Source organism: Mandrillus leucophaeus, unplaced genomic scaffold, assembly GCF_000951045.1.
Source record: "Mandrillus leucophaeus isolate KB7577 unplaced genomic scaffold, Mleu.le_1.0 Scaffold328, whole genome shotgun sequence".
In the NCBI taxonomy this organism is placed as follows: domain Eukaryota; kingdom Metazoa; phylum Chordata; class Mammalia; order Primates; family Cercopithecidae; genus Mandrillus; species Mandrillus leucophaeus.
In genome coordinates, this window is record NW_012103454.1 from 822,281 (window position 1) to 847,251 (window position 24,971).

The following is a 24,971-nucleotide window of genomic DNA, read 5'->3' on the forward strand; positions in this document are numbered from 1 at the left end:
ATGCAGATGCCAAAATTTACAAAATCAAAGTGATGGAGATCAGATTAGTGCAAAGAGATGAGGGCTTGTGCTTTCTGGTGGCAAGGCACGGCCATCTAGTAGCATTCTTACCTGTGGTCTATGGTGGATGTAAGGAAGGAAACTATCACTGGATTAAAATGAAATGTTCTGGCCTGACTGTGCCCTTTCCCTGATCCTAAGGATGCAAACTGAGCCAGATTTGATCATGAAGAACAGAAACAGTCCCGAGGAAGGCAAAGTAACAAGAAGGAACCTACTCATTAATCAGAGAGCTGGGATACCCAAGTATTGATTTGACATCAGAAATAATCTCCCACATTTTGAGGGTTTAATTTTTTATTACATTTTTACGTTTGTCTTTATTGATATAGAAATATCTACCTATCTGTGTTAGTCTGTTTTCACGCTGCTGATAAAGACATAACCGAGACTGGGCAATTTACAAAAGAAAGAGGTTTAATTGAACTTGTGGTTCCACGTGACTGAGGAAGTCTCACAATCATGGTGGAAGGCACAGACGAGCAAGTCACATCTTATGTGAATGGCAGCAGGTAAAGAGAGAGAATCAGGAATATGCAGAAATGGAAACCCCTGATAAAACCATCAGATCTCATGAGACTTATGTCTCATGAGACGTATGTTCTCATGAGACCATGAGAACAGTATGGGAGAAACTGCCCCTGTGATTCAATCATCTCCCACTGGGTCCCTCCCACATACAACACATGAGGATTATAGGAGCATAATTCAAGATGAGATTTGGGTGGGGACACAGAGCGAAACCATATCACTATCTATTAACGATCTGTCTATCTATCTATGTATCTTTTATCTATCCATGCATACATGCACTGTCCATTCCCATCTTTAGTCTATCTTCCTTCTCAATTCTACCACCTACTCTTCACCACACCTCATTACTGGACATTCAGATGCTGCAATAGCATTCCCTTTGCTCATAAACTTGCCTTGACACAATTCACCAATAATCAGACTGCCCTACTAAATCTAAATTAAATATGGCTTGTATAAAAATTGCTTCCCTCGCTTAGAAATCTCCCACCAACTCGTATTTGCTCTGGAATAGAGCACATTCCCTTAGCCTTTCACTGAAAGCCCTTCTAACGTGAAACCCTTTCATCCTTGTTGAAATTTCCCCTCAACCACTCAGTTCAAATCCCATCTCTTCTAACAAATCTTGCCCAATTAACTTACCTTTAAAGTAAATCAGATACCTAATAGTTCACATACCTTATTATTATCAGAATATATTTCATAACTGAATACTTTGTCTTTCCACCTGTGTTAAGATGCTACCTAAACACAGTACAATTTAGATTTGCTTTCAGTCCTGTGACTCACTGAGTGAAGAATCAGCTGGTAAAATTTTCATGCCTACTGAAATAAACTGAGTTAATTCTTCAAGTTGCCTGTGAGAAAAATCAAAGGGAAACCTGGCTTCATTTCACAATAAGAATAATCCTCAGCATCAAGTTTCCTTAACCATTTAAACAATTTATTAAAAACTAAGATTAGAAATATATCCCTCCATATTCTCTCCCATCCCAACTTAAGTCAAAGTGGCTTTTTGTTCACATGGTCCAACTCACACGATAGTGTCAACTCACCACAGGCAATATACATGATTCTATGAACAGGATGTGTATAAGTACACACAGGAGAAACAAGCATGACAATTAATAGCTATGCTTCTAGCCCCAAAGAACGAGACCCACCAAATATTTTAATCACAGTGCATATTCTACTTAAAAATATAACAGTCAGATAAAGTATATTCTCTACTCAAACATCATTTTGAAAGGGAATGACACTAGGCTGGACGTGGTGGCTCACACCTGCAATCCCAGCACTTTGGGAGGCTGAGGTAGTCAGATCACTGGAGGTCAGGAGTTCAAGTCAAGCCTGGCCGACATGGTGAAACCCCATCTCTACTAAAAATACAAAAATTAGTCGGGCATGGTGGCACATGCCTGTAATACTAGCTCCTCAGGAGGCTGAGGTGGGAGGATTGCTTGAACCCAGGAGGCAGAGTTTGCAGTGAGCCGGGATCACGCCACTGCATTCCTGCACTCCAGAATAGACAACAGAGCAAGGCTCTCTCTCAAAAAAAAAAAAAAGGAAATGACATTATACGAAAATACAATTAAGACTGAAATGGATCGTTTTTAGCTTGACACTAGGGCTGCTGGTTATTGTCTCAAGTGACTGAATGCAAATACCACCAATACGTGACGTACTGCCAAGTCCATGGAGTTCAAAGACAGGCCAAGCCAGATTTCAACACTTGCTTTAAGATTTGTTGGTTGTGTGCTATAAGCAAATTATTTAACTTCACTGAACCTCAGTGTCACCATACGGAAAAATCAGATAACACCCTTCTCAAAAGATTGTAATGAGAGTTAGTAGAATTTGTTAAAATTATCAGTTTAATACATACACATTAATAGATATTTCTTCATTCTTTCTTGGAGACACTTAGATAATAAAATTATACCAATGGGCTTTGGAGTCAACTCTACTACATTTCACAGTGTGAAGAGTTTTGACTCCTCCCATGTGATATGCTATGTGGCAAATTACTCACCACCTTCTACCTCCATTCCCCTCATCTATACAATAGGCACAGTACTTCCTGCCCTATTTAACTTCTAAGGCTATTGTAAATGAACTAAACTGATCTAGGCAAAGTGTTAAGGACAGTTATTCTTACATTGTAAGTGGTCAAATATATCAGCTTTTCCATTGTCACAAAGAAAACCAAATCATAGCACTTGTTATATCTTTATTTTGAAAATTCAAGATATAATTCGGGGAAGGGTGACGATAATGAATACAACGGAAAAATTCACTTATTTGACCCGTCCTACCACGAAAAGCAGCAACTGCTACTGATCCTTCAAACTTTTATTAGTAATTACTATGTGCCAGTTTGCTATATGGCATATACTTGGTTAAAAAGCAGAGATTCTGGACACAGAGGAAGTAGTTGGAATCCCAGTTTAGCTATTAGCTATTTGACCTGGAATAAGTCACTGAATCCTATGGGTTTGGCTTCCTCATCTATAAAAGCTGATAATACAAATACCTCACTGGGTTGTTCTGGGGATTCAATGAGTTAATACACGGTAATAAGATATTGAGAACATTGTAAGTATTATGTACCTGCTGGTGCTAATTTCATTGTATTTGGTGCTGTCACTCTGTTTTGTTTGTTTGTTCTGTTTTGAGACAAGGTCTCACTCTCTTGCCCAGGCTGGAGTACAGTGGTGCAATCATAGCTCACTACAGCCTGCAACTTCAGGTTGAACTCCTAGGCTTAAGGGATCCTCCTGCCTGAGCCCACCAAGTAGCTACAGCAATTGGCGCACACCATCACATCTGGCTGATGTATTTTTATTTTTATGATTTTTTGAGAGAAAGTCTCATTCCATCATCCAGTCTGAAGCGCAGTGGTGTGATCTTGGCTCACTGCAAACTCCACCTCCTTGGCTCAAGTGGTCCTCCCACCTCAGCCTCCAGAGTAGTATTTCTTAATTTTTATAAAAAGGGGGTCTTGCTACGTTGCCTGGGCTGGTCTCAAACTCCCAACTTCAAATACTCCTCCTACCTTGGTCTCTCAAGGTACTAGGATTACAGACGCGAGCCACCGTGCCCAGCCATGTCACTAATTATTAAATATCCACAACATTCTTTTGAGGTGAATACTCACAACCATTTTTACACATGATGAAGTTGAGGCTAAGGAGGCTCAGTGGGTTTCCTACAACTACACAAGTAGCAAAGGAAAGTACTGGGCCCTAGTTTCCTATTGCCTGAGCTCCTCCATATTTTACTATATCATAATAAAGTCCAAATGCATTCTATATCTATTATATCTTTTGAGTACCTTTATATATTCAACTATATACAATTATGTTTTATTGTAAATGTACCACAAACTCTTATTATCTCAGGTTGTTTCAACCAATACTCTCTTTTAATTTAGACTTATACCTAATCAGTACTTAACATTTATAAAGACGTACTAAAGTGGAGTGAAATTGGAATATTTAGCTGAATGGCAATGATTCATAAAAATTAACTTGAAAGACATCTTTTCTCTTTTTATTATAGAAAATTCAACCACACACATAAATATAGAGAGTGCTGTAGTATAATGGACCCACATGTACAATTATCAACCCAGAGCCACTATTGTTTCATCTATACTCTCCAATCCTCTCAAATTATTTTGAAGTAAATTGCAGACAGCATAGCATTTCATCTGCAATCATTTCAGTATGAAATAGCAGCAATTTGATGAAACATAACTGAAATTCCGTTATTATACATAGAACAATAAAAACTGCAGCATATCAACAAATGACAAGTCAGTATCTATATTTCCCTGATTGTCTCATGATGTTTTAAAGTACTTGTTTTAGACCAAATAAAAATTCATTTTCAGAGATTATTTTTACGTCTCTTAAATCTCCTTTAAGCTATAGATTTTTTCCTATTTCTTGTCTGATATTGTTTTATAACAAAATAGGCTTCTTTTCTTCCATAAAGTGTGCTACAGTCTGGATTTTGTTGCTGCAACCACACAGTATCATTTAACAGGTTTTTCTGACCATTGTGTATCTTGTAACTTTGGTCATTCGATTCAAATGCTTGGTTATATTCAGACATGATTTTTTGGCAATACATATCTTTTGAATAATATTATAAACTTGACCAAGGTTTCTAATTTATCTAATGCTCTTCCCAGGCACTTTAAATCATTGAGCTACAATGAAATTACGTTGGCAGGGTATATTTATATGTTTAGCTTTTCACGTAGTGTAGTTTAGCATTTTGTGTTTTGGGATGTTTTCAATAGCATTTTTTGTTGTTGTTGACACAGAGACTTTAATATTCTAGAGTAGTTGTGCCATCTTCATAACTTTATTTGTGGATTTTTCTGGGCACAGTGTCTGTAGATTCCAACAACAATAATCTCTTTTTTTTTTTCTTTAAAAAGATCAGGATTCTTTATTAAACTGACGGTACCTTGATTTCTTCAGTGCCAAACTCTGTTTATTTGAAGACAAGCCAATACCCGATGGTCAAATACGAAAGAATGAGATAAATATTCTTGAAGGATTTGGAGTTTGAAAGGAATACATTTGGATGCTTACTGTTTTCTCCCTTCTCACTTACTAGATGAGCAAATTTTACTGAAATTAATAGGAAACTACATCAAGGTGCTTTTTTTTTTCTATATTCTCCCTTAGAATGTAGAGAATAAAGCATTCAAAATCACAAAATTTCACTGAAGCTGGCGACAGCATTGGTATTCTCTTATGCCCCATTTTATACATGAGAAGGCATATTTTCATGCTTTCCCTGATGAAGGCAGAAAGAAAGGCATTGCTCTGTTTCCTACACTCAAATAACACACATGAAGTCACTTTATTCCAGGCAACTTTCCACTAAGAGGCAGAGCAAATGAGACTAAAAATTTATGAGAAAACCAGGGGCTAAAACGCCCAGAGATTCAGAGTCTGACCTCAATGCCTTGAATTACAATTCAAAGTAAACAGAAAGCAGTTCAGAATGCAGGATGTGTGCTTAATATATTCCATTCAGTTCACTGCCAGAAATGAATTGTTGCATTGTGTGCAAGTCAAAGCGTCCAGGAGTAATTCAAGGATGGGCTCAAGTAGAGGGCATCACAGTAGTCCATTTAGGACATCAGAAAAACAACACAGGCTATATCTGCAAGGCCAGGTAGCCAAAGAACATTCTGTGAAACACCAACGAATGTCTGGACTTACTCACTGAATATTTAGTTATTTTAGGACAAGGATTTTAGAAACAATAAAGCTTTGAGTCAAATGGCAAATGCCTTGTTTTCAAAGGAAATGAATGTAGCAGAAAACAGATGAAAACTTTCAGACGCTTTGGTCTTTGGTGTGGACTCCAATTACCATGAAATTCTGAAATAACTAGAGATGGGGTTATTGAATTAGTAACCACTCATTAAATAAGAGCAATATATACAGGTATGGAACACTTTCAACTTTGATAGTATGCATTACAGTAAATATATGAACAATATACACAGGTATGGAACATTTTTAAGTTTGATATTATGTACTACAGTAAATTACGGTAAATAAATGAGCAATACATACAGGTATGGGGGAACAGTTTTAAGTTTGATATTATGCATTACAGTAAATTACGGTAAATATATGAGCAATATAGACAGGTACGGAACAATTTTAAGTTTGATATTACACATTATAGAAAAGTATTAATACAGCAAACTGGTAATTTTCACTAAGGTTCTTACAGTAAACTGTAGAAAAGGTAATTTACTTACGTGCACACAAAATATCTCCAAAAACGTAACTTTTAAATGGAAGGCAATGTGACTGATACATGAGGCATTTTCACCATTGACTGGTACAATAAAACAGCTTTGAGATTTTTGGTTATCACATTTCAAATCCCCAGCAGTAATTGAACAAATTAGAAGGGATTTGCTCTTGGTAAAGTATTTGATCTTAGGTAAATTATAATTTCCTTTTGAATAGGTAGAAATCTAACATAGTATTTTACTGTTAAATTTTATATATATGCAAATCACACAGTTAGACTAAGTGTTATAATATTCAATGTTTTTTAAATTTTATACAACACTTTTAAGAGACTTCTAGGCTGAGACCTAATTAGAGAAAATTTCTAAATGCAAGATTATCTCTCCTGACCTGGCTCTTCTCCATGTAAAACCGAGCTGGAGAAGCCTAAGGCAAACTTCTGGGACCTGTCAATTTAATAATAAAAGTTTGTTATCTATTTGAGTTTTCCGTAAATTGCCACTGTATATTTTTATGTGGGATAATGGATGAAAATTCCATTATAAATACTCAGTAAAGATTTAATATAAAATGTTCTTAAAATATAATTGTGGAAAAAATTAAAGGACAATAAAAACAGCCAATTTATATTTTTTAATTGAGACTCATTATAAAATAATTTCCCTAAAATGAATTTAAAATATTTTTAAATTAACTATTACACGTCTGAAGGTCAAATTTAAGTATTTGGTTCTGCATAAAGACAGTATAGTAAAGAAGAAAAATTATTTAAAAAGACTATAATTAGAAAACTGTTTACCACAGTGATTCTGTGATTTGTGAAGTTATCTTTTTGCATATTTAAGTATTACAAAATAGCACAAAAAAGTACATTATAGATAAGAATCAAATATACTGTATAAAAGTAGAGACACTGAGGCACTACATCAAAACACTGAAAATTCCCAACAAAACTTATTCAGGGGAGGAAATATTCAAAACGGAAATGAAAGCATTTCAAATATCGAAAACAACTTTTGTACAGAAAGGAAAATAATAGGTCTTCTTCTATATAAATCCTGTTTACGTGTGTGATGCATTTTATAGTATCAGATTTTCAACTTTTGTGCCAATCATCTTTCTGCTACGAAATATTGTACTCACTGTATTAAGCAAATACTGTAATAGTTGTTGAATATTTTACCCAAATCTGCACAGAAATTCCACTAGTAACTTCTTTTATTGGTACACTTTCATCTTCCACTTACATATCCAGTCATTCTTGTCCAAAAAATATTAGTAAAAATACTCCAAGAATCTTTTGGGAAAATATTCTTTGATCTTGGGTATCTTTACTGGAAGAAACTTACCTGCATTATTAAAGATCACAATGTAATTAAATCAAAACCATTTACACTTTTAATTTGAAGTTGTATCGCTTCATAATTAACCCAAATGGAGGATAAGGTAATTAATTTTTCAGGAAACAATTTTATTGCATAAAGTTAAATATCAATTAATATGTGTATTAAATTGCCAGTAGTGTTTTGAAAAATTAATTTGCTCTCAAACTTCCAGAGCAGCAGAAATTTTGTTGATGTCGTCTCAATGTCAAGTAATTCACAAGTAAAACACAGAGTGAATTTAATTACAATGATCACTATGAATATAATTATGATTCTATTTAACATTTCTTATTTGAGCCTACCATCCTCATCTTTAAGGTATAACCAGATAGGCCCTGGAATGCACAATACATTTTCCAGGTGTGAAATAGTGATTTAAAATATATTTTTTCAGAGCATATTTAGGGGATACATCTCATTCTTTAGAAAAATACAGGATCTGTGATACCCAAACAGTATAATATTCACTTAGTAATATTAACAAAAATCAATCATATCCAATATAAAGGTATACAAATACTCCATCTTCTAAAAAAGCTCCGAACAAAGGACAGACATGCTAAGAAAGTCAACCACATTCCCCATCATATAAGATACACTATACTTTTTTTTTAAGATACATTATACTTTCTAAAGTCAATGGAGATTACATAAAACGAACTTCAACATCTCTTCCTTAGTGTTTCTATGGAAACTTGTATTTGCTAATGCTGTCTTGACAAGCTTCTTTTCTCTATATTATAAAATTCATTCCTGGCCTAAATATGGATTGAGAATAATGTTTTCCTACCCTTTACTATCAGGTAGAAATGATCATATTTCAAATCGTCTTTTCATTTATATGCAGCTGATGAAGTTATGCCTTTTACTTAACATTTTCAATGCAGCACAATATATACAAAATTAAAAAAAAAAAACTGTTACTCTAATAGTTGGCCAAAGAATTCCTAAAAAAGTTATTATATATATTTTTTCAATACATCTTAATAGAAATGTTTCCCTGTGAAAATACCGCATTCTGGGATAAGAAAGGAAGCTATAACTATGCAATTTTTAATAAGATATGTACAAGAAAAATACCATTGAAATATTAAGAGAGAAAATTGCTACCCTCATTTATTTCTAGATATTCAAAGTTGCCCCATTGGCCCTCTACCAAATGAATTAATAACATTTGTGGAGAGATGGGCATTGATTACAAAGGCTGGAAAATTAGTAATTGCTCAACTTAGAGGTTCCAAAAACAATTTTGTATTTCATAGGCTCTTAAAAATGGAAAGCTGTTTCATGGGACTCTAAGAGTGTGGATTTCTCTTAAGAATCCACGGAACAAAGTTTGCACTGTGAACACGAGATGGGAGAAAAAAAAACCTCCCAGGACAGTAGAAACCCCAGGTAAGTTTGTGGGATTCCCAGAGCAGAAGGGTTTGTGGTTTACTTTTGAGTGGTAACCTGAAATACACAAAATTGTTAGGGAACACATATTCAAAATGGTGTTTGAGAGGTATGTCAGTAGTAATGGAGAAAATTACATAGGAGGATGATCGCAAGGGTGTCCATATCACTGTTCTGTCCTCCCCAACAATGTACAAGATAAATAATTCCTTAGCCGAGTGTGATGGTGTAGGCCTATAGTCCTAGCTACTCAGGAAGCTGAGGTGGGAGGATTGCTTGAGCCTGGGAGGTCAAGGCTGCAGTGAGCTACGATCACACCACTGCACTCCAGCCTGTGTGATAAACCAAGACTGGGTCTCTAAATACTAATAGTAAAAAAATAAACATAAGAGATTTATATGCCCTGAGAGGTCATCAAGGTGGGTAGGCAACGTGCTCAGAGCGGAAGAGGCCTCCGGGATTCTCTCCTTTAAGGGAGGCTGAATCGTATGAAAATCATAAAATGACTAAGGAAAACCCTAAACGAATCATATGTCAGTACAGAAATAACCTAGTCACCCTCACTTGTCAAGGTTAGCTTTTCTGTCATGAGCAGAAATGAGTGTTCTTTAGTTAAGCAGAAAGAGAGAGAGATTGAAAATAAGAGAAATAAGAGTTTTGTCTTTTTCATACCCTGTTTTTGTTACTAAAACATCCATATCCACTACAGACATAAGTAGGAACCTGGAATTCTGGATGAACAACTGAAGTGAAGGGAGGAGGAGGCTGTGTGGTACAGAGACGAGTGAACTGTCCTGGGTTAGGAGCTCTTCCTTCTACGTGTAGGGATGGCTGGTCGAAAGTTCCAGGAGGTAGGCATGACTTAGGCACTATTTATAAAACAGCTGCCTATATTTTAATTGCAAGCTCTTTCCTTTGTTATTTGCTGATGACCAATGCCTGCCCCTCTCAGTGCTAACCCAAAATCATGGTCAAACGTTGCCCTGCACACAGCCTGGTCTTTTGTTACTTTATAAAGTGAAGAAATTGAAGCAGTGGCAATTAGCACAACATGCTGCCAAAATGAAAGCCTCGTGCTTAGAGTAGAAAATCAAAAATATAAACCCCCAATTTAGTGCAATTTGGAGTAAGAGGCAACCTAAAAAAAAAAACAGCCTGCATATCCCATATCCCTTTTTAAAAGTCCCTTGAGGCCAGGGTCCCTAATCCCCGGGTACCAGGTCCCTGGCCTGTTAGGAACCAGGCCACACAGGAGCTGAGTGGCAGGCAAGCCAGCCAAGCTGCATCTGCACTTTCAGCCACTCCCCATCGCTGAGATTACCGCCTGAGCTCCACCTCCTGTCCCATCAACCATGGCATTAGATTCTTTTTATATATATATATTTAAGTTCTAGGGTACATATGCACAACCTGCAAGTTTGTTACATATGTATAGATGCGCCATGTTGGTGTGCTGGGAGCGCAAACTCCACTCCCAGCTGAGCATGCAAGGGATCTAGGTCGCATGCTCCTTATGAGAATCCAATGCCTGACGATTTGTCACTGTGTCCATCTCCCCTAGAGGAGACCATCTAGTTGCAGGAAATCAAGCTCATGGCTCCCACCGATTTTACATTTTGGAGTGTTGTATAATGATTTCATCATATACTATAATGTAATAATAATAGAAATAAAGTGCACAATAAATGTAATGCACTTGAATCATCCTGAAACCATCCCAGTGCTAACTCGGTCTGTGGAAAAATTGTCTTCCATGACAGTTGTACATCTATGGTGCCAAAATGGTTGGGGACCACTGCCTTGAGGTACAGGGAGAGAAAGGAGGCGATTCAAATTTATTTAAATCTCAGAGGATCCAGTAACTCCCAACCCAATCCAGCATATGATTTAGAGTTACCCAGGAGGACAGAAAGCGGGTTAAATTCAAAAATAATTCTTTCTTCTAACATTGCTTATACATGATTGTTTGCATTGAAAAACGTGAAAGACTATTAAAAAAAGAGATCACTAAAAAATTTTAATGAGTTTAAACCACTCATACGACTTCAAAACAAATATTTTTAACATTTTGGCAAGCATAAGGTTGTTATCTGTCATTTTTGTTTGTTTGTTTTACATCCTCTATGATTTTCAGACATTAACATTGTTAACTGCATTCTCATTCTGGGGAAGGTCTTATTCTCATTCCATTCAGAAACTAAACAGGCTAGATAGTAACAGGTACTTTGCTCATCAAAATATGATACAAGGACAAGCAGCATCAGCACTAACAGGGAGCTTGTTGAAATGCAAAGTGTTAGGCTCACCTCTGACCTATTCAGGCAGAGTCTGCATCGTAACAAAATCTGCAAATGATGTGTATGAGCACTGGAGTTTGAGATGCCCTGGATAAAGACACTGCATATACCTAAATTCTAGGGCTTTGAGTATCTCATAAACATCTACCTTTGGCCCAGCTCAACCTTCATGTCATCTGGCCACATGATGCTTTCCTTGAATATTATCAAAGCACTTACGCCCAGTATGTCCATAGCAAACTCACGAGTTTCTGCTCCCCACATCTGGCCATCGTTTACAACTCCTTATGGTAGTGCAAGAAAACTAGTGATACCCTGGAAATTTACCTCTCACCTAACGTCCTCATCCAATCTACTCCCAAAGTTAGTATTCCCCTCAATACTTACCTCTCTCCCCTCCTCCTCATTCAGTATACTTCCAAAATTAGTGTTCCCCTCAATACTTACCTCTCACCCCTCCTCCTCCTCACTCAATATACTCCCAAAATTAGTGTTCCCCTCAATACTTACCTCTCACCCATCCTCCTCACCCAATCTACTCCCAAATCTATTCCCAAAACTGTGTTAATCTAGATGTTTACTTCCCACCCATTGTTCTCATCTAATCGATTCCCAAATCTATTCCCAAAACTAGTGTTATACTTGACATCTACTTCTCATCCAATCTACTCCCAAATATACTCTCAAAACCAGTGTCACTCTTGAATTTTACCTCTCACCCATCCTCCTCAGCCAATCTACTCCCAAATCTACTCCCAAAACTAGTGTTCCCCTTGATATTTACCTCTCACCCACTGTCCTCATCTACTCCCCAAACTAGTGTTGCCACTGATATTTATCCCTCACCCATCCTCCTCATCCAATCTACTCCCAAATCTACTCCCAAAACCAATGTTACTCTTGATATTTACCCCTCACCCATCTTCCTCATCCAATCTACTCCCAAATCTATTCCCAAAGCTAGTGTTTATCTTGATGTTTACCTCTCACTCATGGCCCTCATGTAATCTCCTCAAACTATTGTTATCCTTGATATTTACCGTTCATCCAATCTACTCCCAAAACCAATGTTACCCTTGCTATTTACCTCTTACCCATCCTCCTCATCTAATCTACTCGCAAAACCAGTGTTACCCTTGATATTTACCTCTCACTTATCCTCCCTATTCAATCTACTCCCAAAACTAGTATTACCCTTGATATTTATCTCTCACTCATCCTCCTCAAGCTACTCCAAAAACTAGTGTTACCCTTGATATTTACCTCTCACCCGTACTCCTCATCCAATCTACTCCCAAAACTAGTATTACCCTTGATATTTATCTCTCACTCATTCTCCTCAAGCTACTCCAAAAACTAATGTTACCCTTGATATTTACCTGTCACCCACACTCCTCATCCAATCTACTCCCAAATCTACTCTCTAAACTAGTGTTAATCTTTATATTTACCTCTCATCCATCCTTTTCATACTATAATCTTCTCCCAAATATTATAAAGTAGCTTTTGAATCCACCTTCTTCTATCTCCTGTCTTCTTTCAGGTTACTGTGACAGCCCTTTAACTCATAAAGAGTAACCTTTGCTCAGTATTCTTGTATGCTAGGTCTCTCCTACCGCAAGTCCTTTGTATGTATCTTATTACTGCTGTATAAAATATTCCCCTTTTTCTTCATTTATCTGCTCATATATTCAACAAATATTTATTAAGCATCTAGGATGTACCCAAAAAACACAGGCTATTCTAGGAATGGGGCTTACGCAGCAAAATAAGAGATGAAAATCTCTGGCCCATATTATAGACAGAAATCATGGGGCTGATATTCTAGTACTCTCCAGACAGACCATAAATAAATAAATATATAATTTCAGATGATGATGAGCGCTATGAAGAAAAATAAAGGAGATGAAATAGGAAATTTTGGGGCTGAAAGGGGTACATACTCATAATATGATAGAGAATGGTCAGCAGAGTGCTCACTGAGATAGCACAATTTGAGCAAAGACCTCATGTAGGCAAAGGAGAGAGCATTCTATGCAGCACAGTGAGCAAAAGTCCTGAGGAAGAGATTGTGGATGGCAAGTCTGAGAAGGGTCAAGCAGGCCAGTGTACCTGGGGCAGAGTGAATAGGCAGAAGAATAATAGGCACACGGTCAATGTTAACAGATGCAAGATAAGGTGGGGATTTATGGGCCTCTGTTGGGATTTTTGCTTTTTCTCCACAAGTTGGGAAACCATCAGAGAACATTTTGAATAAAGCATCATATGACTTTGCTTAGGTTTTAATTGTATGACTCTAGCTGCTGTGCTGGGACTAGACTGTTAAGAAGCAAGGTCAGAAGCAGAAAGACCATTTGGTAGGATCTGGCACCAATCCAGTTGAGAATACACTGGAGGCTTGGATGCAAGTCGTGGCTGTGGAGGTAATGAGAAGTGATTGGGTTCCGAGTATATTTTAAATGCAAAGCTCATAGGACTTATCTTTAGTTCATTCATTTTTGTCTTTATTTAAATAAATTCCTGATCAATTTTACTTCCTTAGAAAAGCATTCTCTGATCTCTCCACATTTAGTCTCATCATGGGCTGTTACAGAACCATGGGCATCTTCACATGTATCTCAATTACACTGGTAGTTTCACATTTACTTGTGTGATCGCTTTAAGATCCATGAGGGGGTTGGACACGGTGGCTCACACCTGTAATCCCAGCACTCTGGGAGGCAGAGGCAGGCAGATTGCCTGAGTTCAGGAGTTAGAAATCAGCCTGGATGACACACGGTGAAACCCTGTCTCTACTAAAATACAAACAATTAGCTGAGTGTGGTGGTATGCACATGTAGTCCAAGCTACTGGGAAGGCTGAGGCAGGAGAATTGCTTGAACTCGGGAGGCGGAGGTTGCAGTGAGCCGAGACTGTGCCACTGCACTCCAGGCTAGGCAACAAGGGCAAAACTCTGTATCAAAAAAAAAAAAAAAAAAGAAAGAAAGAAAAGTAACCATGAGGGATGGACTGCTCATGGTGGGTGGGTGGGTGGGGGTGTGTGTGTGTGTGTGTGTGTGTGTGTGTGTATTCATTGCTACATTCATAGCACCTAGAATACTGCATAGTCTACTCATCTGACTCAATAAGCATTTGTTGAGTGAATGGATTTGTGTTCTATTTATAGCATAAATTCAGGGAAAAAAAATCCTTCATTTTTAGATAACTCCCAGCTTCATTCCTCAAATATTATACGATTTTTTTCTTAAAATATTGGGCATATTGTGTTGACCCTCCCCAAAATGCTCTCCAAAACTGTCTGCCAAGAAATTCCTAAACACCTGTCATACCCATCTATTTAGAAAATAATTTCTCCAGAAAGCTTCCCCTAGTATTACGTGTTGTTCATCTACTGGAGAAAACACCAAAGAAAAAGGCATGCTCCATTTGTTAGGACCATGAGAAATCTAACATCACTAGGACATACTGTTTAAAGTCCAGGGAAGTCTCTAGGAGAAATGCTTGTAGAAGTCAGTAAGGGGAGTGTCATCCGAGGCCTTGGGGCCATGGTGAGGCATTTGGACAGGGAGACACTGAAGTATATTTATCAGGGAATGATTTGGTTTTATTTCTGTTTTGGAAAGCTCACTCTGGCAGTTTTGTGCAGGATGGATTAGAAATGTGGGAGACAAGAGACAAAGAACTAATAAATGTGGAGACTACTGCAAGAATGAAGAAACTTGGGGATAATGACCTGGTCAAAGATGATGGTGGCAATGAGAAAGGAAGAGAGAAAGTAAAAGTCCATTAATGGCTGGCTAGGTCTTGGGAGATGATTAATAGGGATGGGTTCAAGGAGTTTTCTCAGATGGTTCCAGGTTTCTGTTTCAGATATTTGAAAGGATGGTGGTGCCATTAACTAAAGTACCAGCAGTTAGAACCACATCTAGAGAGCTGGTTAGTGAGATCCGTTTGGGGCGTGCTAATTTTGACGTTCATCCAAATGGGAAACTATCTTTTTATATATTCATGTCATAAGGCACAGGGAATGCAATGGCAATTCACTTGAGAGAAAGGAGGCATATCCTTAAAGAATGCTGACCTCAGACTGTCCCTTAGCAGTCTTTAAATTCAGTGTCTTCACATGTAAAACAGCATAATAACAACTGTATCTTAAAGCACATCACACAAAGTATTAAGTATCAATATTACTACTAAAATGTAGGGCTGTAATCTAATATGCATTAATCTCACCAGAAAATATTTCTAGACTATCAGAGTTACATTGTAATCCTATGCATTTATGGCATCCATTTCTTACCTTTTAAGAAGTCAGCACCATTTATTTGTATTTATTTATTTTTTTGAGATGGAATCTTGCTCTGTTGCCCAGGCTGGAGTGTAATGGTGCAATCTCGGCTCACTGCAACCTCCACCTCCCGGGTTTAGGCGATTCTCCTGCCTCGGCCTCCTGAGTAGCTGGGACTATAGGTGCCCGCCACCATGCTGGGATGATTTTTTTGTATTTTTAGGAGAGATGGGGTTTCACCGTGTTAGCCAGGATGGTCTGGATCTCCTGATCTCGTGATCCACCTGCCTCAACCTCCCAAAGTGCTGGGATTACTACCATGAGCCACTGCATCAGACCACTTATTCGCTTTTATGTCAATAGTCATTATTGAGAAATACTACTCTATATAAAAATGCAGGGTTCTGATTCGGATGAAACCATTTACAAAATTATTGAAAAGCAAGTCTCTTTAAACATGCACCCTGACAACTGGTGCAAGCAAATGAGGGGTGATGACAATGAAAGTTCTTGTAGGAGCCTGATGATGTTTTATTTGTTTTTGCTTTTGTTTTGTTTTGAAAGATGGCATCTCTCCCTGTCCCCCAGGCTGGAGTGTAATGGTGCAAACATAGCTCATTGCAGCCTTGAACTCTTGAACTCAAGTGATCATTGAACCTCAGCCTCCCAAGTAGTTGGGATTACAGGTGCATGCCACCACTCTGATGATGGTTCTAAAATTGTCATTGAGAAAGTCAGATGGTGGAATTCAGAGCCGACTCTACAGTTATAACCAAGAAGCTGTGTATTCTTCCAGCATTTTCTCAAAGTTCTAGCTATGTTAGCAAACTGCATCAGAGGGACTCTAGACATCTTCTGGATCTCCTTCCAGGGTCCTGTTTGTCCATGGCCACAGCACTGACATTTGGGCAAAGAAACACGAAATGCCAGACAATAATTTGTGCCACACTCAATACTTGATAGTTATTCACCACTTGGATCCTTGGCAAACTTGAGAGGCACTGAAAATTCTGCCCTGGCTTCTAGAATTCAGTCAGTTATTTGCAGTTTACCCCAGTTATTCATGGGTTAAGAGAGGGCCCATAATTACTACTCTAAGTAGCAAGGAAGATACTCTTTTGTGTTCAATTGAAAAGTGTAGGTATGTTGTGGGATTTTTCCTTTTTGAAGGCTCTAATATCTTCCTTAGTTTTCTCTTTAGAATTCAATGAATCTCTTCTTAAATTTCTGATATTCGTGGCTAAGCATTTATTCCACAATTGTATATCTCTTTGCTTTTCTCTTGTCACATTCACATATCTGTCCAGTATCTCATTCTCAGTGTTATATTTACATAATTAATAGGTTAATAGTATTTGATTCCAGGTTCCTTTAAAATTATTAGGATTGTAATCAATTATGAAATGTTATTTCTTTGCTATAAAACACTAATTTGTGAATTATTGTTGCAAATGACTGCAAATTCCCCGCTTTATTCTTTTATAACAAAGCATATACTATCTTATCTGAATCAAGATCGTATTATTGCAGTAAGGACATCTCTGTAAACAAGCAGCATATTTCTGTGAGTGAATTAATTACTAAGAACGATTAAAGCAAACATGTATTAACATGTAGGTCACTTTTATTATGGCAAAATTTATGCAAAGATCATATAATCCAGCTGCAATGCTTCAACTGAAAGTTAATCAGCTGTTATTAATATGTAATGATATTAATCGAGAGCATTAGCTTTTCATTATTTTCTGCATCACTAAAATGTAAGGCATCATTATACTTAAGATTCAGGTTTTTAGAAATAGTCCTGGCAGGGTGCAGTGGCTCACACTCATAATCCCAGCACTTTTGGAGGCCAAGGCAGGTGGACCACTTGAGGTCAGGAGTGCAAGACCAGCCTGGTCAACATGTTGAAACCTAGTCTCTACTGAAAATACAAAAATTAGGCAGGCCTGATGGCACACGCCTGTAATCCCAGATACTTAGGAGGCTGAGGCAGGAGAATCGCTTGAACCCGGGAGGCACAGTTTGCAGTGAGCCGAGATGGTGCCACTGCACTCCAGCCTGGGTGAGAGAACAAGACTCTGTCTCAAAGAAAAAAAAAAAAAAAAAAAAACACAATCCTAGTCTTGTCACTGTTTCAGCACATGAAGTACAGAAATGCAACTTCCCAGTAGTGTTCCTCCCTTTTGTCAGAAACATTAAGAAGATTCAACCACGAAGTAAAACACCCACTGAAGTACTGTGTCTTTTTCAAATATACAATAGAAAAATAGTGTAGGTAGTGCAAAATCATCAATACTTAAAAGCCCAGAGGCACTAACTACAAAGGGAAAAAGAAGTAAACATCTGTACATAAACATCTTTGCCTCACTCCTCAGCAAAGATAATGAATAAACTGTTAAGAATATAACAGGCCTTTAGAACCCAAGCTAAGGCATCTTTTCCATGAAAAATACAAATACTCCTTGACAGAAAGTTACCTTTGAATACTGTTATGGGTTATAGTTACAAGCTTTCTAGTAAGCTGATAATATAATTTAGTTCATATATACATTTATTACATAAGGGGCATGAGTTTAACAGCAAAAAATAGTAACAGATAACCTGACATCACTAATTACCTATATGCAGTGCTCTGAGGTATGCGTTTCAATTACATCCTTTAAACAGTTAACTTTTTCATTAAGAATCAATCCTGTTTACCATGTAGAGCAAAAACTCATCTTGACTTCTGTCATAGTTTTAAAGTAGTTTAATTTGCCATTACAAGTTTCAATAGCAAAAGTGAGAAGGGGAATTTTACTAGGTATAAATCTCTCCTTGAAGTCAATTATTCATAATTCATATCGGAGTTAGGTCCTGTATAGATTTGCAATGCTTGCATAAAACAGGGATCTAGATGTAGCAATGTGTTGAGTGGTTTTCTGTTGAAACTCAAATCAGTTCTATATATAACTATTTATTCTTGAAAAGTGTGTCCAAGAAAACCTGTTATAAATGTCTCCATATCATCCTAGCCATTGACATTGGCTACTTAACCAAAGAGAATCACTATAGAACTAAAATTATTGATTCAATTTAATATTCTGTTTTAGGATTAAAAGCAGGAATTTAGCTACTTCTATAATCTTGGGTACACTTGGATTTAATATCTAGTGAATAGTTTACCCACAGTTAGAGGTGTTTTGTCCCAGATGATGTTGGCAAAATTATGTATGGACAACACCTTTAGGTTGTTATCTCTTACTGATTCTGACTAATTCTTTCCTTGTTACAGAAAACAATGTGTGAATGTTACCATGTAGCCACACATAAATGAGAAATGGTTCAAACCAGTCACTTATCAAACACATGGGGTTTCTCTTAAGGGTAAAACATTTTTGCTGAACGAAGCAAGGTTAAGCTATCTTCAGAAATACAGATAAATAAGCTATCAGTTTTATTACACACGAATACTTGCTGAGATAGATATTAATTTGAGAACGTAGGATTATAGTCAGAAAAAAAGACCAGGATAGCTCCAAAGAAAAGGTAAAATGTGAATTGAAACTTGAAAGTGAGAAGGAGTTAGGCAAAGGAGGAAGAGGAAGAGGAGGAAAAAAGTTCTCCAGTAAAAAAGTAACATTTGCTAAATTAAGGACAACCAAAAGACAATGGCACATACAGAGGATGCTGCAATACTTATTAGAGTCAGGAAAAAGGAGGAAGTGGTGAGACAGAGGCCGGAAAATTAGTCAGAGGCTGCATGAGGGTTAGTAACTTCTCTCTATGCAATGTGGTGCTGCAACCCTGCCTCCTGCTTCTATTACAGACTCTGCCAGCAGATTACAGGATCCTTCCTCAGGAGCTTCTTCACAGACTAACAATTCTCAGTGCACACCCCAGGCAGTCTCAGTTAATTCATTTAAAGAAGCTATGAAGGCCAGCTCCCATGCACTATGCAAAGTAATGGGGAAATAACCTAAAGACAACTGTGGAACAGCAAAAAGTTCAAATCAGATGGTTAGCAGGATGACTATCCTGTTTTAGGAAGATCACTGGGATAAAGTGCTAACAGGGTATTACAAGGGTGTCACGGGCTAAATGCCTTCTTCCCCCAACGCCCTAGAATGCATATGTGCATGCTCACACTCTCAGGACTAGAATGTGACTGTATTTGCAGATAGGGTATTAAAAGAGGTAAGTAAAGTTAAATGAGGTCATGGGGTGAGCCCTAATTCAACCTGACTGGTGTCTTATAGCGAAAATAGGACACCCAAAGAGGCACCAGGGGTACACCAATAAAGAAAAGATCATATGAAGAAGGGATGGCAGGAGGGCAGCGCTCTCCAAGTCAAGGAGAGAGGCCTGTAGGAAACCAACCCTGCCAGCACCTTGATCTTGGACTTCCAGCCTTTAGGACTGTGAGAAAAACATTTCTGTTGTTTAAGCTACTCAGTCTTTGTTTCTTTATTATGGCAGCCCTAGCAAACTTTAAAAACATGGGATAAACCTTCAGGAGTGGATCAGTTTAGAGGGTGTCCTAGTAGCATACGAGTTAAGAAGAAATCACTTAGGCAGATAGTAAGGGTTATGGGAGTCCTCGGTAAGGCTTTCTTCTTTAATGAAAATTATTGTCTAACAAGTTATTTTCTAACAAAGAGCAGCCTGTAAAGTTGAGATACAGACATAGAAAAGCAAGCTAGGAGCTTGTATGAGTGAATGCCTGCAGGAACCAGGGACTAGACATGTTCAAGATGGCGGCTCCATCTTCCCTTCTCTTTGTCAGTCACGTGTACAGTAAAGAACAGACAAGATGGCACCGATCAACTGGAAAACCCATTTGCATAATAAGATTAAGGTGGGGCAGCCAGCCTTCCCCGCGCTATGTAAACGTCATACCTGATGGAAACAATCTGTGAGTTCTATGTAAATCAGACACCACCTTCTCCAGCCTGCCTATAAAAATCTGCTGCAGTCTGCCATCTCCCTGCTTTTTGTATGTCTGTCCATCTCTCTTGCAAGGAGATGCTCTCCTCACTCCTTTCTTCTGTCTATTAAACTTTCCACTCCTTAACCAACCCACATGTGTCCATGTCCTTAATTCTTTCTTGGTGGGAGATAACAAACCCCAGGGTCTATACTCCAGACAACATAGCCACTTCACCAGTGTCAAAGGTGAGAGGAAAATGGAAACCAAAACTGAAGCTCTGGCAAAAGGGGCAACAAGGGCTGAGTGACACTGCTGGGGCAACTCAGTGACAGAAGAACAACTGGCCTCTTGGAATTCAATGCCACACCCGACTGGGAGGATGAAATTGTTCTCTGAGTGTCAGGATGGAATCAAGTCAGGAATAACTCAACACAATTTTGACCAGAGAGAGATAGACTGCTAATGTGAGGATGAACTGTATCATCACATTTCTGAGATAAGACTTCAGAGAGTTTCAAAAACCAAACTGCAGCCTTCAGACTCATCTCTCAAGTGGCTGGTGGATGCATCAAGAGCTGCCTTTGGGAGTTTCTGCTTTGCAGGAAAGTCTTGCAAATTTACTGGGATATTTATCACAAGGTGTCTGAATCAGTCGTGTGCATTCTAGGGTGAATTAAAGACTTGAGGGTAATAATAATTAATATTTATTAAGCACTTTCATGAAATGCATGCCATTATTATCTTCATTTTGTACATGTAGAAATTAAGACTCAGAGAAGTGAAAAGCTTGTTCCCAGCTGCATGGTTAGTAAGTGGTCAAGCTACTGCCATGCTGGACAGTTTGGTCCCTGATTATACCAGCTTTTGAGGGTTGAATGAAGAGTGAAGAGGATATGGGAATTCTGCGTGCTTGAGGATATAGCACACATAAAAGAACAAAAAAGAAATAAGTGTTATCCTTCTCAAAAATTGTTGCATAGAGTTGCCCTGAAAATAGCAGTCAAATGTGCTTTAAAATGAAAAGTAAGACACGTAGAGATGTAAGCCACAGAACAGCAGGATAACCATAAATATTATTGACAATGCTTCAGGAATGACTTAAGAATATAGTCAGCTCTTAAAAAAAAGCCACCATTAATAAGTCCATACAAAAACCTAGTGCAGGGATATGTGTCTTTAAGAAAACTGAAAGATAATTAATTTAATTCCTAAAATTAATACTTTACAAAGTCAGTAAGGAAATGTATAGAATACAAATTGCATGGTTGGTGCCCTCTGAGAAGAGAAGATATAATAAGAATTTAATCATATAGTACGTTTTATTTTATTTTTAAGGATTCTGGGGCTTCTTAATCCTACATAAAGGAGAAGAGTTGTCAGACACATTTCTGGGAATGTGTGTGGCTGTGTCATTACCCTAGAAATAGGAACCCAGCAGCCTCATGGATAAAAGTGACAAGTCGCTGGTAGGTAGCACGAAACACAATAAAAATTGAAGTGAGAAATAAGACCGACTCCAGAAGCAAAGGAAAAAACCTCATAAGGGTATGAGGGCTCAGCTCATCACCTTCTCAGTTTTTTGAGGGTAAATCTTTAGTTTCCATTTTGTCCATCTTAAATTACAACCACCATCACAATAAAAAGTTCTTCTCTCCTCCATCTGCAAATATTCTTTTGTATCTCAGAATAATTGCTATGTAAAATCAGATGTATGCCAACTGATAGGTTTTGGCTATGTCCCCACCCAAATCTCACCATGAATTATAGATCCCATAAATCTCACATGTCATGGGAGGGACCCTGAGGGAGGTAAATCAATCACGGGGTTGGGTCTTTCTTGTGCTGTTTCCATTATAGTGAATACATCTCACAAGATCTGGTGGTTTTATAAAGGGAGTTCCCCTGCACGTGCTTTCTTGCCTGTCACCATGTACAACGTAACTTTGCTCCTCCTTCACCTTTTGCCATGATTGTGAGGCCTCCCCAGCCATGTGGAATTGTCAGTCCATTAAACCTCTTTTTATGTATAAATTACCCAGTCTCACGTATGTCTTTATTTGCAGCATGAGAATGGATTACTACAGTAATCCTTTCACCTGCAGAACTGGCAACCTTTCGCAGAAATGACTGAGAGCTAGGGAATCATATAGGTATACTAGAAGTTGATTGATAAAAAATTCGTGCTATAATAAATGATTTGCTTACAACACTGCAAAATAAGTTAGTCAAACCATACGATTAAAAAGTAGAAAATGGAATGGTTTGCCTTGAATAAATAGATCAAACTATTAATACACAAATAGTATACCAAATAGAAACCTATGAAAACAAAACATGTTTTTATATGATTTTTCAACTTTTGTAAGCTATGTATACATAAAGATATATATATATGGCTATGTATATATTTTTGGCTATGTATAAAGATCCAACTGGAAATGAGAAATCAGGATTTATGAGAAAAACCCCAACTTCCACAGTGGTTTCAGGGAAATAATTTTTTGGGCAAGAATGTAACCCCTTCATACCCAGGCCCAGTGAGTAATTATTTATAATCCCTATCTCGTAAGTGTTGCTGATGAAAACAATTATGAAAGCAATTTCTATTTTAGAAACTCTACCAGGGGTCAAGTCCTGTACAACACAGTTACTATGAAATTCATCTCATGCTCCCACAACTACTCTTCAATGTGTTAGAGTAGGAAAACAGTTCAACATAAGCAGGACCGGGGAAGCCCCTGAGAAAAGGGAGGTCTGGAAAACTTAACACCCCAGAGATCACCCAAAATGTGCATGCTAGGTATGAACAGAGAGGAGGGGAAATACCTATGTAGAAGGAAACGCTCCGTAAGACATCCAGTAATCACTCACTCTGCAGTTAACATGTCAGAATGGAGCCAGCTACGTGCTGTTAAGGAGGGGAAGAGGGCAAAGGAGAAAATGCCTAAGACATACACAAGTGCACTAAGTATAGATTTGACTGCTACACAACCTTCCTGAGGTGGCCATAATGAGCAATGCAGTCACTAAGTGGAATCTGCATGCAACACCAAGCCCATGCACCTGCACCAACTAATAGTAAGCGATGATCCCGCAAGCCTGGGGTGGGCACTAGGGGGAAAAGGCAGGGACTCAAGGCAGAAGTGGGAAAACTAGACCAAAAAAGGCAGAGACTTAAGACAGAGGTGGAAACTTCAAGAAAAATTCCGCCATCATAAAACCCATTGCAGAACTCTTGGGTTGCAGTGTCTCATTCTTTTTTTTGAGACAGAGTCTCGCTCTGTTGCCCAGCCTGCAGTGCAGTGACCGGATCTCAGCTCACTGCAAGCTCCGCCTCCCGGGTTCTCGCCATTCTCCTGCCTCAGCCTCCCGAGTAGCTGGGACTACAGGCGCCTGCCACCACGCCCAGCTAATTTTTTTGTATTTTTAGTAAAGACGGGGTTTCACCGTGTTAGCCAGGATGGTCTCAATCTCCTGACCTCGGGATCTGCCCGCCTCGGCCTCCCAAAGTGCTGGGATTACAGGCGTGTGAGCCACCACGCCCAGTCTGCAGTGTCTCATTCTGTTTCAGCAGCCCACTCTGCTTCATCTTTCAGAGCATACTGTTTCTCCCTATATAAACTCTCCGGTCTCTATTTTCCTTCAGTAAATTTTACTTCTGGCTGAATTATCTCTTGGCAGAAATCTTTCTCCCAAGACAACAAAAGACTGAGGATTCCCACCTTCCCAATAACACAAGTATGTATTATAAGAAAGGAAGTTAAGAGTTGGAAGGCTAGTAAGTTGTCAAGATAAATGCAGAAGGAATTTTTCTGACTCAACACTAGGTGACAATGAGGGTTCCCAAGTGTTTATCAGAATGAACTGAGGGGTTCTTTAATCTATCTTTGTGTGCTGTTCAAGCAGATTCTCACCACTGCCACACCTCCACCCTCAATTCTGATTCAGCATATCTGAGGTGCTATCTATGCATATATTTTTCTAAATATCCTTCCAAATTGATACTGAGGTATGCAGTGGTCAGGTTGAGAACTGATGTTCTATACTATGCTCTTCTTTCTAGAGCACTTCAGGCGGTATGCTAGATGGCAGAGGCTTCCTAGGGGAAAGGAAGCCTCGTGCCATCTAGTAAGTTACTCATGCGGAGATCTTTCACATTACTTTTCATAAAAAGTAGTAGTCTGTGAACTTGGATAGGCATCAAAAGTTCAGAAGGCAGGGTATCAAAAGGCACCATTTAGTACCATCTCCAAATGATGATAGCAGGTTTCAAACCCACATAGTCTGTCTCCAGAGCCTCCTCCC